The sequence below is a fragment of the Somniosus microcephalus genome, chromosome 32, assembly GCF_052327205.1.
Source record: "Somniosus microcephalus isolate GS21.2 chromosome 32, FLI_Smic_1.0, whole genome shotgun sequence".
Lineage (NCBI taxonomy): Eukaryota > Metazoa > Chordata > Chondrichthyes > Squaliformes > Somniosidae > Somniosus > Somniosus microcephalus.
In genome coordinates this window covers 38727350-38740066 of record NC_141018.1, presented here as the reverse complement: position 1 = coordinate 38740066, position 12717 = coordinate 38727350, and positions in this window count along the sequence as shown.

The following is a 12717-nucleotide window of genomic DNA, read 5'->3' as shown; positions in this document are numbered from 1 at the left end:
GCATTCCTGTATGCAAACAAGAAGTTATCCACCTTATGCTGAAGTTTTATGTCTTCATTACCCATGGCCTTTATGGCCTTCTTGAAGGTCTGGACAAACCTTTCAGCCAATCCATTGGTGGCGGGATGGTATGGGGTGGACGTGTAGTGCTTAACCCCATTGTTTTTTAAGAACTTCCTGAATTCTTCGGACACAAATTGCGGTTCATTATCAGAACAGATCTGTTCAGGCAGCCCATTCCTGGCAAATATGGTCCTTAATACTGTGATGGTTTTTTCCGTGGTGGTGGAGGACATCTTTATTACCTCCGGCCACTTGGAGTGTGCATCAACCGCGATTAAGAACATTGAGTCCATAAATGGACCAGCAAAGTCGATGTGTACCCTTTGCCAGGGAGATGAGGGCCACTCCCATGGATGTAGAGGGGCTTGTGGTGGAGCGTTTTGGACCTTCTGGCATCCTAGGCAGCTCTTGGTCATTTCTTCGATGTCTCCATCGATACCTGGCCACCATACAAACGCCCTGGCTAGGTTCTTCATTTTCACTCCACCCAGATGCCCTTCGTGAAGCTCCTTTAGAACTTTATCCTGGAGTTTGGGTGGAATCACCACTCTGGATCCACACATCAAGGTTCCTCGGCACACTGACAGCTGTTCTCTTCTTTGCGAGAATGCTGGCAACAGTGGTTCGCCATGTGCTGGCCATCCCTTCACTGTTAAATCGTAGACTCGTGAGAGAGTCGGGTCATTTCTAGTTTCCCTTTCAATGGCAGAATTTGTTACTGGTAGACATTCGAGTATGGTAGAGTGGAAAATCTCCACTGGGTCTACGGTAGGTGCTTCTTCTACCGTTGGCAACGGTAGGCGCGATAAACTGTCAGCATTCCCATGCTGTTTTGATCCTTTGTATTCTATGTTATATTGGTGTGCCCCTAGAAAAAGGGACCACCTCTGTAGCCTTTGCGCTGTCATAATGGGAACACCCTTTTTAGGGTTGAATATGGAGATGAGGGGTTGATGGTCAGTCAACAAGGTAAATTTTTGTCCGTGTAGGTAATGGTTGAATTTCTTCACTCCCCATACCAGGCTGAGTGCTTCCCTGTCGATTTGGGCATAGTTACGCTCAGCTGAGTTCAATGAGCGTGACGCAAAAGCTATCGGCCGTTCCGAGCCATCAGGGAATTTATGCGATAATACTGCTCCTACGCCGTAAGGGGATGCATCGCACGCCAGTCTGATTGGCAGTGATGGGTTGCAATGAGCCAAAACTTCTTTGAACGTGATTAAGTCTTTGCATTTATGGAAGGCACGTTTACAGTCTTCGCTCCATTTCCAAATTACTCCTGTTTGTAGCAGTTCACTAAGAGGGTGCAGAAGAGTTGATAAGTTCGGTAAAAATTTATGATAGTAATTTATTAATCCCAGGAACGACCTTAATTGTGAAACATTTTCAGGTGCTGGGGCTTTTATGACCGCTTCAATTTTTTCAGGTGACTTATGCAACCCTTCCTTATTAATTATGTGGCCACAATATGATATTTGATTCTGGAAAAATTCGCACTAGGGGCGATTTGCTCGTAGGCCCCGTTCTCTCAGCCTAGTGAGCACCTGCTCCAAATTGGCAAGGTGCTCGTTGTCGTTTTCTCCTGTTACAAGGATGTCGTCCAGGTAGCATTGAGTCCCCGGAATCCCTTGGAGGACTTGCTCCATAGCTCTTTGCCAGATAGCTGGAGCGGATGCTACTCCGAAAACCAGTCGATTGTACTGGTACAGGCCTTTGTGTGTATTTATCGTGAGATACTTTTTAGAGGCTTCTTCAACCTCCATCTGTAGATATGCCTGTGCCAAGTCAATTTTGGTGAAACGTTTCCCTCCGGATAGTGAGGCGAAAATATCTTCTATCCTCGGAAGAGGATACTGTACCGTGTGAAGGACCGGGTTTACAGTCACCTTGAAGTCTCCACAGATGCGAATCTTTCTCTGTTCTTCAGATTTATCATTATTCAACGTTTTCTTCATGACTGGGACGATGGGTGTTGCCCACTCGCTCCAATCTATTTTGGATAATACGCCTGCCTTTTCCAAATTCTCCAGCTCTGCCTCGACTGCTGGACGAATTGCGTATGGCACCGGTCTTGCCTTAAAAAACTTGGGAATTGCCGCATCTTCCACTTTTATTGAGGCGGTGATGCCTTTCAAGGTTCCTAGTTTCTCTTGAAACACTTCTTTGGCGTTGGCCAAGATGTCTTTTAATCGTTCAGGTATGACGTCATCATCGTTTTTTTTTCTTACTGGTCACCGTCAGTGCCTGAATGGAGTGCCAGTCTAAACGTATTTTCCTGATCCATTCACGTCCCAACAGCGGTGGACCACCATCTTGTAGAACGTATAAATACAACTTTTGTATTTCCTTGCCGTTGTATACAACAGGCACCCTTATTTTTCCTTTGGGGTATACTTTCTGCCCCGTATATGTTTTCAAGATAATGGATGTGTCTTTTAAAGGTATATGCGGAAATAGCCGCTCGTAATCCCGTTGATTTATGACGGTCAGAGCTGATCCTGTATCTAGCTCCATTTTAACTGGGGACCCTGCTATCGTGAGGGTAACCCAAATGGTCTGGTAATCTTCTTTGGCAATTACATTATGTAATTTGAGACAGCTTAGTCTCTTGTTTTCGGAGTTGCTATCGCTCTTCTGGTCTTCGGAGCTACTGTCCGTCATCATTTGTACCTTTCTGTACTTTTCTTTATTGATTTTTTTTTTCCTGTCTGTGGATTTTTTTTTGTCCAGATCGGTATACCCATGCAATGTGTCCAATCTTTCCGCATTGCCTGCATGCTTTGTCCTTGAACCAGCAGTCCCTCTGGTCATGGGTGGATCTGCCGCAGCGATAACATCTCTCGAAACCCTGTGTCATTTCATGGGTGCCGAAGTCCTGTGTCTTTTGTTGTATCTCTGCAGCTCCTCTTGCGGCTGCTTCGTATGATACAGCCATACTGAAAGCCTTGTCCAGTGTTAAATCTTTCTCAGAAAGCAGCCTTTTCTGTGTTCCTTCACTTAGGAAACCGCAGATGAATTTGTCTCGAAAATAATCTGCTAGTTCTGCCCCGAATTGGCAGTGCTTTGATAGCTTTCTTAATTCGGTGAGGTAATCAGCGTTACTTTCATTCTTGTGTTGATTCCTCTTGAAGAATTTGAATCGTTCCGCTATCAGCAGCGGTGTTGGGTTTAAGTGCTCCTGTAGGGTATCAACAATCTCTTTAAAATTCTTGTCCTTTGGTTTGGCTGGAGTGATTAAGTTTCGTAACAGCCCGTATGTCTTTGCGCCCATTAGATTTAGAAGTACTGACGCTTTTGTTTCATTTTCTATTCCATTTGCGGTGCAATATACCTCCACTCATTCCACATATGTGGTCCAATCCTCTATATTGTTATCAAAAGCATCAATATTGCCAGGCTTAGGCATCCTGGAAAAAAAATGGCGCTTCCCGCGCTTTTCTTTCTTTTCTGCAGAAAAGATATGGCGCTTCCCGCGCTTCCCCGCCGCTGCTGCCAATGACAACGCTGTTTTCCGCGGGTTTCCCTTCTTTTTATTTATTTATTTACAGGTGGAGACTCGTTCCCGCCGGGCTCTCTCTGCTAGGTCTGAACGCCGACCTGCTTGCAGCGCCGGCCGTCTCCCGAGTGCTCCCTCCCCATCTGTTACTGCTTGCCTCCGCCTTCGCTGCTTGGCCTAGCTGCAGAGCAAGCCGCTGGAGCCCCAGCCCGACGCCCAGGAAGGATTATTGCAGTACCTGCCACCAGCTCGGCTAGCTGGTGAAACCATAGCTTTTTATTTTTCTTGCTTTTCTTCGACTTTGGACGCCAGAGGAATTGATGTCCTTGAGGTGCTGCCGAATTGCAGGTAAGTCCATTTCCAATTCGTCGCCACTGTTGTGTCCGTGTGTTAATAGAGACACTGAAGACAGGAGTTGGTTTCACAGGTGTTTACTGAACAAAGTCTGGAGGGGAACTAACTGATACAACACAATATACAGGCTTATATAGCCCGAGTGGCCATTACCGGCATTACAGTACACAGGGGGCTCTTAAAGGCACATACATTACAGGCTTTGCAGTTCCTGGGAAGGGGCATCAGTAAGTTTCCAACTTCTGATTGTTATCCAATGAAACTCTGCTGGAAGTGAACCTATTTGGATATTAGGCGAAGAGAGGATTGGGCTGGACTAGGAGGCCAATGCTCACACATGGCGAATGGCCACTTGGGTAAGTCACTAGAGCATCATGGATTCCAAACCTCAGTACAAGACCTTCAGAAGAGATGGGGAGAAAAACTGGGACAAGAAACAGTTATTAGCCTGAGGAAAACAACACTCAGCCAACCATCATTCAATTGTGCCGAGTAAGCCCTCAAGGAATGCCACATCCAAAATATCTGATTCCTAAATTCCAGTTACTATAAGCTCATTACTGATTTTGAAAAACTGTTTGCCAAAGGAAAAATTCTAACATTCTTTCCCTGGCTGCAGCTGCCTCAGGCCCGACCATCCAGCACTCGTCCCCAGGTGAGTGTGTAATCCAATCACGGTCCTGGTGGTCAAAACACTTTCTCGTAAGAATATAAAGAATCACAGAAAAGGAAGAGAATATTTGGCCTGTCAGTCCTTCTCCTCCCACAGCCCATGTACACTCTCCCCTATCACAGACTCTACCCACCCATTTAATCTCCTCCCACAGCCCATGTACACTCTCCCCTATCACAGACTCTACCCACCCATTTAATCTCCTCCCACAGCCCATGTACACTCTCCCCTATCACAGACTCTCCCCACCCATTTAATCTCCTCCCGCAGCCCGTGTACACTCTCCCCTATAACAGACTCTACCCACCCATTTAATCTCCTCCCACAGCCCATGTACACTCTCCCCTATAACAGACTCTCCCCACCCATTTAATCTCCTCCCACAGCCCATGTACAATCTCCCCATCACAGACTCTACCCACCCATTTAATCTCCTCCCACAGCCCATGTACAATCTCCCCTATAACAGACTCTCCCCACCCATTTAATCTCCTCCCACAGCCCATGTACAATCTCCCCATCACAGACTCTACCCACCCATTTAATCTCCTCCCACAGCCCATGTACAATCTCCCCATCACAGACTCTCCCCACCCATTTAATCTCCTCCCACAGCCCATGTACACTCTCCCCTATCACAGACTCTACCCACCCATTTAATCTCCTCCCACAGCCCATGTACACTCTCCCCTATCACAGACTCTACCCACCCATTTAATCTCCTCCCACAGCCCATGTACACTCTCCCCTATCACAGACTCTACCCACCCATTTAATCACCTCCCACAGCCCGTGTACACTCTCCCCTATCATAAACTCTACCCACCCATTTAATCTCCTCCCACAGCCCATGTACACTCTCCCCTATCACAGACTCTACCCACCCATTTAATCTCCTCCCACAGCCCATGTACACTCTCCCCTATCACGGACTCTACCCACCCATTTAATCTCCTCCTACAGCCCATGTACACTCTCCCCTATCATGGACTCTACCCACCCATTTAATCTCCTCCCACAGCCCGTGTACACTCTCCCCTATCACGGACTCTACCCACCCATTTAATCTCCTCCTACAGCCCATGTACACTCTCCCCTATCATGGACTCTACCCACCCATTTAATCTCCACCCACAGCCCATGTACACTCTCCCTATCACGGACTCTACCCACCCATTTAATCCCCTCCCACAGCCCGTGTACACTCTCCCCTATCATGGACTCTACCCACCCATTTAATCTCCTCCCACAGCCCATGTACACTCTCCCTATCACGGACTCCACTCACCCATTTAATCTCCTCCCACAGCCCGTGTACACTCTCCCCTATCATGGACTCTACTCACCCATTTAATCTCCTCCCACAGCCCATGTACACTCTCCCCTATCATAGACTCTACCCACCAATTTAATCTCCTCCCACAGCCCGTGTACACTCTCCCCTATCACGGACTCTACCCACCCATTTAATCTCCTCCCACAGCCCATGTATACTCTCGCTTATCGTGGACTCTACCCACCCATTTAATCTCCTCCCACAGCCCATGTACACTCTCCCCTATCATAGACTCTACCCACCCATTTAATCTCCTCCGACAGCCCATGTACACTCTCCCTAACACTGACTCTACCCACCCATTTAATCTCCTCCTACAGCCCATGTACACTCTCCCTAACACTGACTCTACCCACCCATTTAATCTCCTCCTACAGCCCATGTATACTCTCGCTTATCGTGGACTCTACCCACCCATTTAGTCTCCCACAGCCTGTGTACACTCTACCCTTTTTTTCATTTGTTGATGGGATCTGGGCATCACTGGCAAGGCCAGCATTTATTGCCCATCCCTAATTGCCCTCAAGAAGGTGGTGGTGAGCTGCCTTCTTGAACCGCTGCAGTCCGTGCGGTGAAGGTGCTCCCACAGTGCTGTTAGGGAGAGAATTCCAGGATTCTGACCCAGTGACGATGAAGGAACAGCGATATACTTCTAAGTCAGGATGGTGTGTGACTTGGAGGGGAACTTGGAGGTGGTGGTGTTCCTATGCGCCTGCTGCCCTTGTCCTTCTACGTAGAAACATAGAAGATAGGAGCAGGAGCAGGCCATTCGGCCCCTCGAGCCTGCTCCGCCATTTAATGAGTTCATGGCTGATCATCCAAATTCAGTCCCCTGTCCCTGCTTTCTCTCCATATCCCTTGATCCCTTTAGCCTTAAGAAATATATCTCACTCCTTCTTGAATATATTTATATGTTTCTATGTTTCTATGTTTAATGAATTGGCCTCAACTGCCTTGTGTGGTAGAGAATTCCACAGGTTCACCACTCTCTGGGTGAAGAAATTCCTCCTCATCTTTGTCCTAAATGGCTTCCCCCTTATCCTTAGACTGTGACACCTGGTTCTGGACTCCCCCGCCATCGGGAACATCCTTCCTGCATCTAGTCTGTCTAGTGCTGTTAGAATTTTATAAGTTTCAATGAGATCCCCTCTCATTCTTCTCGGGGGAGAAATTGGGTGAGTAGCGCCACCTGTTAGCGCCTAAAGAGGCAGTCAGTGGCTGTAGCACCACTGGCTGCGTCTGCCGTTGTTGTGTCCTTAGCCGGTGCCAAGGTCGATGCCGGGTGGTCCGTCCGGTTTCATTCTCATTATTGTTTCTTGTGGCGGTTTGTTACAACTGAGTGACTCACTAGGCCATTTCCGAGGGCGGTTAAGAGTCAACCACATTTCTGTGGGTCTGGAGTCACATATCGGCCAGACCGGGTAAAGACGGCAGATTTCCTTCCCAAAAGGACATTAGTGAACCAGATGGGTTTTTACGACAATCCGATAGTTGCATGGTTACCATTACTGATAATAGCTTTTTATTCCAGATTTATTTAATTGACTGAATTTAAATTCATGGACTCTACCCACCCATTTAATCTCCCGAGAGAAAATTCTGTGTAAGTATTCCCTCATCGCTAAATGCAATCAGGCAAAACTCCAGAATATTCATCCGTCCTCCCCCACAACTACTGACCCCTGACCCATCGCCTCCAGAGAACATTGTTGCTGCGCTCCAGCAATGGCGGAATCACACTGTCCAATGGAACATCGGATACTTTCAGTCTATTCAACATCAATAAACTATATTTACACACTACCTTTCATGTAGAAAATGTCCCAAAGTGCTTCACAGGTGGGAGGTAGAACGGAGTCAGGAGTAATTTGGGGAATGTGCTGTAGCTGAAATCAAAGTGGGTTTTACGAAAGCTTTTGATGGTGAGGGTGGTGCAGCAAGCTGGAGGGGTTTGTGGAGGGAGTTCCATGATGGTAGTGCAGAGGATAGACCTGCAGTCGATCAGAAATGGAGGAGGGGAGGGTGTGAGCAGGGATAAAGGGCTGGAGGAGGCTGCAGAAGACGAGTGGAGCAAGGCCATGAGGGAGTTAGTGATGTGAGATGATTCTAGTCAATGTGCTGAGGACCGGGATAGGTGAGCAGGACTTACCTGCAAGCGCCAGGCATTCCTGATCTGGAAACAGCAACAGAACTCGAGAGCAAGAAAGCAGCTCTACAGAAGCCTGAAGGCCGAGGTCCAACAAAAAACACGCGACCTAAAGAACAGATGGTGGGTGGAGAAAGCGCAGGAGATCCAGCAGCTAGCCGACAACCACGACGTGCGTGGATTCTTTAGCGCAGGCAAGACCATCTACGGCCCAAGCACCCAAGGTCCTACCCCACTGCGGACCAAGAACGGAGAGGTACTCGTCAGGGACAGAGAGGCAGTCAGTGCCCGCTGGAAGGAGCACTTCGAAGATCTCCTTAACCGAGACTCTGTCTTCGACGTGAGTGTCCTCAACTCCATCCCACAGCATGCTACCCACCACCACCTCAGCACAACCCCAGCCCAGCATGAGGTTGAAAAGGCCATCTGACAACTGAAGAACAACAAGGCCTCAGATAGCAGACGACATCCCCGCCGAGGCGCTAAAACATGGCAGAGAAGCACTATTGGCGCAAATACATGAACTCAATTCTCTTATTTGGAAGGAGGAGAGCATGCCAGGGGATCTCAGAGACGCCGTAATCGTGACCATCTTCAAGAAAGGTGACAAGTCCGACTGCGGTAATTATAGAGGAGTCTCCCTGCTGTCTGCCACAGGGAAAGTCATCGCAAGAATCCTCCTCAATCGCCTTCTCCCAGTGGCCGAAGAGCTCCTCCCAGAGTCGCAATGCGGATTCCGCCCACTAAGGGGCACAATAGACATGATCTTCACCGCACGTCAATTACAAGAGAAATGCAGGGAACAGCACCAACCGCCGTACATGGCCTTCTTTGATCTCACAAAGGCCTTCGACACTGTCAACTGTGAGGGATTATGGAGTGTCCTCCTCAAATTCGGCTGCCCTCAAAAGTTTGTCACCGTTCTCCGCCTGCTTCACGACAACATGCAAGCCGTGATCCTGACCAACAGTTCCACCACAGACCCAATTCTCCTACGGACCGGGGTCAAGTACTGCTCCCCGATTAGCAAAATCCATGACAAGGCCTTGAACAACGTGGACCAGGGCAGACGTCGATGACGAAGTCCAACACTGCCTTCAGTGTGCCAGTGCAGCCTTCGGTCGCCTGAAGAAGAGAGTGTTTGAAGACCAGGACCTCAAACCCAGCACCAAGCTCATGGTCTACAGAACAGCAGCGATACCCGCCCTCTTGTATGCTTCAAAGACATGGACCATGTACAGCAGGCAGCTCAAAGCACTGGAGAGGTACCACCAATGCTGCCTCCGCAAGATCCTGCAAATCCAGTGGCAGGATAGGAGCACCAACATCAGTGTTCTCGCTCAGGCCAACATCCCCAGCATCAAAGCTTTGAACATGCTCGATCAGCTCCAATGGATGGGCCACATCGTCCACATGCCTGATACGAGACTCCCAAAACAAGCGCTCTACTCGGAGCTCCGACACGGCAAGAGAGCCCCAGGTGGGCAGAGGAAACGCTTCAAGGACACCCTCAAAGCCTCCTTGAAAAAGTGCAACATCCCCACCGACACCTGGGAATCTCTGGCCCAAGACTGCACAAAGTGGAGAAGAAGCATCCAGGAGTCACTCTGCACCAGTCCTAGTGCGAGCAAGCACTGAGTGCGAGTCATCAAAGAGTGCTGTGAGTTTGGGTAAGTGTGAGAGTTCTTTAATTGTTATTTCTCTTTAAATCATTCTTGATAAGATTACTTAAGCAGTTTAAGTAAAGGGGAAAAGTTAAATATTTGGGATTCTGTTGGTTTAAGAAGAGTAAAACAAGGTTACACTGCAGTAGGAGTAAATTGGCACAGCAGGCATTGAAAACCAGTTTTCTAACCAATCAGCGGGGGTGACTCATTTGGCTGTAAACAAACAAACAGTATAAAAAGACCAGGCTAGTGCGAGCAAGCACTGAGTGTGAGTCAGCAGAGAGTGCTGTGAGTTTGGGTAAGTGTGTGAGTTAGGGTAAGTGGGGTGTTAGGTGCTCTTTTCAAACTTTAACTCTGTGGGTTGTAGTTAATAAGGCCTTTCTGGTGCAGAGTGACTGTTGGTAAACCATTTAACTGGTGTAACTAGAGGGATGGATTTAATTTAAATCCAATTAATTAAAGGGGATACTAGCATCTAAAATCGGGCAGAGGGTGTCCATAACTAACAATAAAAAATTTAATTAATTACATAGAATGGAGCAGGTGATGTGTTACTGTTGCGAGATGTGGGAGCCGGTGAACCCCATTGAGGCTCACGGTGATTACGTCTCTGACAAGTGTCTGCTGCTACAGGAACTCCAGCTCCGTGTTGTTGAGCTGGAGTCTGAGCTTCAGACACTGCGACACATCAGGGAGGGGGAGAAGTACCTGGACTCTGTGTATCAGGAGGTGGTCACACCTATGAAGTCAATTAACTCAGATGTAGCCCATGGTCAGGGACAGGACGGTGTGACTACGAGTGAGGCAGGTACGGGGATCCAGGAGGTAGAGCTGGAGGAGCCGCAGCCCTTGCTCTTGTCCAACAAGTTCGAGGTTCTTACTCCCTGTGGGGACAGGAGCAGGTACTGCAGGGAGGATGAGCAACCTGGCCACAGCACCGTGGAACAGGGGGCCATTCAAGAGGGGGGAGTAAATAGAAATGTTGTAGTGGTAGGGGATAGTATTATTAGGGGGATAGATAGAGTTCTCTGCAGCCGAGAGCGAGAGTCCCGAAGGCTGTGTTGCCTACCCGGTGCCAGGGTTAAGGACATCTCCTCTGGGCTGGAAAGAAACTTGCAGTGGGAGGGGGTGGATCCAGTTGTCGTGGTCCACGTTGGTACAAACGACGTAGATAGGACTAGGAAGCCGGTTCTGTTAAAGGAGTATGAGCAGCTAGGGGTCAAATTAAAAAACAGAACCTCAAGGGTAATAATCTCTGGATTATTACCTGAGCCACGAGCGAATTTGGCTAGGACAAATAAAATTAGAGAGTTAAATGCGTGGCTCAAAGACTGGTGTGGGAGAAATGGGTTTTGCTTCCTGGGACACTGGCACCAGTACTGGGGCAGGAGGGAGCTGTTCCGTTGGGACGGGCTTCACTTGGCCAGTGCTGGGACTAGAGTCCTGGCGGATCATATAACTAGGGCTGTAGAGAGGGCTTTAAACTAACTAGTGGGGGGGGAGGTTCCTAGAGAGCAAATAATAAAAATGACAACAGAGAAGGTCATAGACTTAGGTAGCAGTGGGGAAATTAAAAACCAGAGCGTGTCAGGAAGGGGCAGAAGGTATGGAGTAAAAGGTAAAGTAATAAAAAGGGCAAAAGCAGGAACTAAGTGTCACAAAACATATTTGAAAGTTCTCTATCTGAATGCATGTAGCATTCGTAACAAAATAGATGAGTTAATGGCACAAATAACTACATATGGGTATGATCTTGTGGCCATTACAGAAACATGGCTGCAGGGTGACAATGCCTGGGAATTAAACATACCAGGTTATTTAACGATCAGGAAGGACAGGCAGGAAGGAAGGGGAGGTGGGGTGGCTATGTTAATAAAGGAAGGAATCACTGTAATACAGAGAAATGATATTGGGTCAAAAGATCAGGATAATGAAACAGTTTGGGTGGAGGTAAGGAATAATAAGGGGAAAAAAACACTAGTGGGCGTAGTCTATAGGCCTCTGAACAGTTGCAACTCTGTTGGACGGAGTATCAATCAGGAAATAGTTGAGGCTTGTAATAAGGGAACATCTATAATTATGGGGGATTTTAACTATCATATTAATTGGACAAATCAAATTGGGCAGGGCTGCCTTGAGGATGAGTTCATTGAGTGTATTAGGGATGGGTTTCTTGAGCAGTATGTAACTGAACCGACCAGGGGGCAAGCAACCTTAGATCTGGTCCTGTGTAACGAGACAGGATTAATTAAAAATGTCCTAGTAAAGGATCCCCTTGGAATGAGTGACCATAACAAGGTTGAATTCCATATTCAATTAGAGGGTGAGAAGGTTGGATCTCAAACAAGCCTGCTAAGCTTGAATAAAGGAGACTATGAAGGTATGAGAGCGGAATTGAGTAGAGTGGATTGGGAAAATAGATTAAAGGGTAAGACGATACATGATCAGTGGTGTACATTTAAGGAGTTATTTTACAACTTCCAAAAAATATATATTCCACTGAGAAGAAAAGGGTGTAAAAGAAAAGACAGCCATCCGTGGCTAAGTAAAGAAATTAAGGATAGTATTCGACTAAAAACAAGGGCATATAAGGTAGCCAAATCTAGTGGGAGGATAGAGGATTGGGAAAACTTTAAAAGACAGCAAAAAATAACAAAAAGATTGATTAAGAAAGGGAAGATAGATTATGAAAATAAATTAACAAAAAATATAAAAACAGATAGTAAGAGTTTTTATAGTTATATAAAAAGAAAAAGGGTGGCTAAAGTAAATGTTGGTCCCTTAGAGGATGAGACCGGGAAATTAATGGTGGGAAATATGGAGATGGCAAAAACACTGAATGAATATTTTGTATCAGTCTTTACAGTAGAGGACACTAAGAATATCCCAACACTGGACAAACAGGGGGCTATGGGGGGGGAGGAGCTAAACACGATCGAAATCACTAAGGAAGTGGTACTCGGTAAAATAATGGGACTCAAG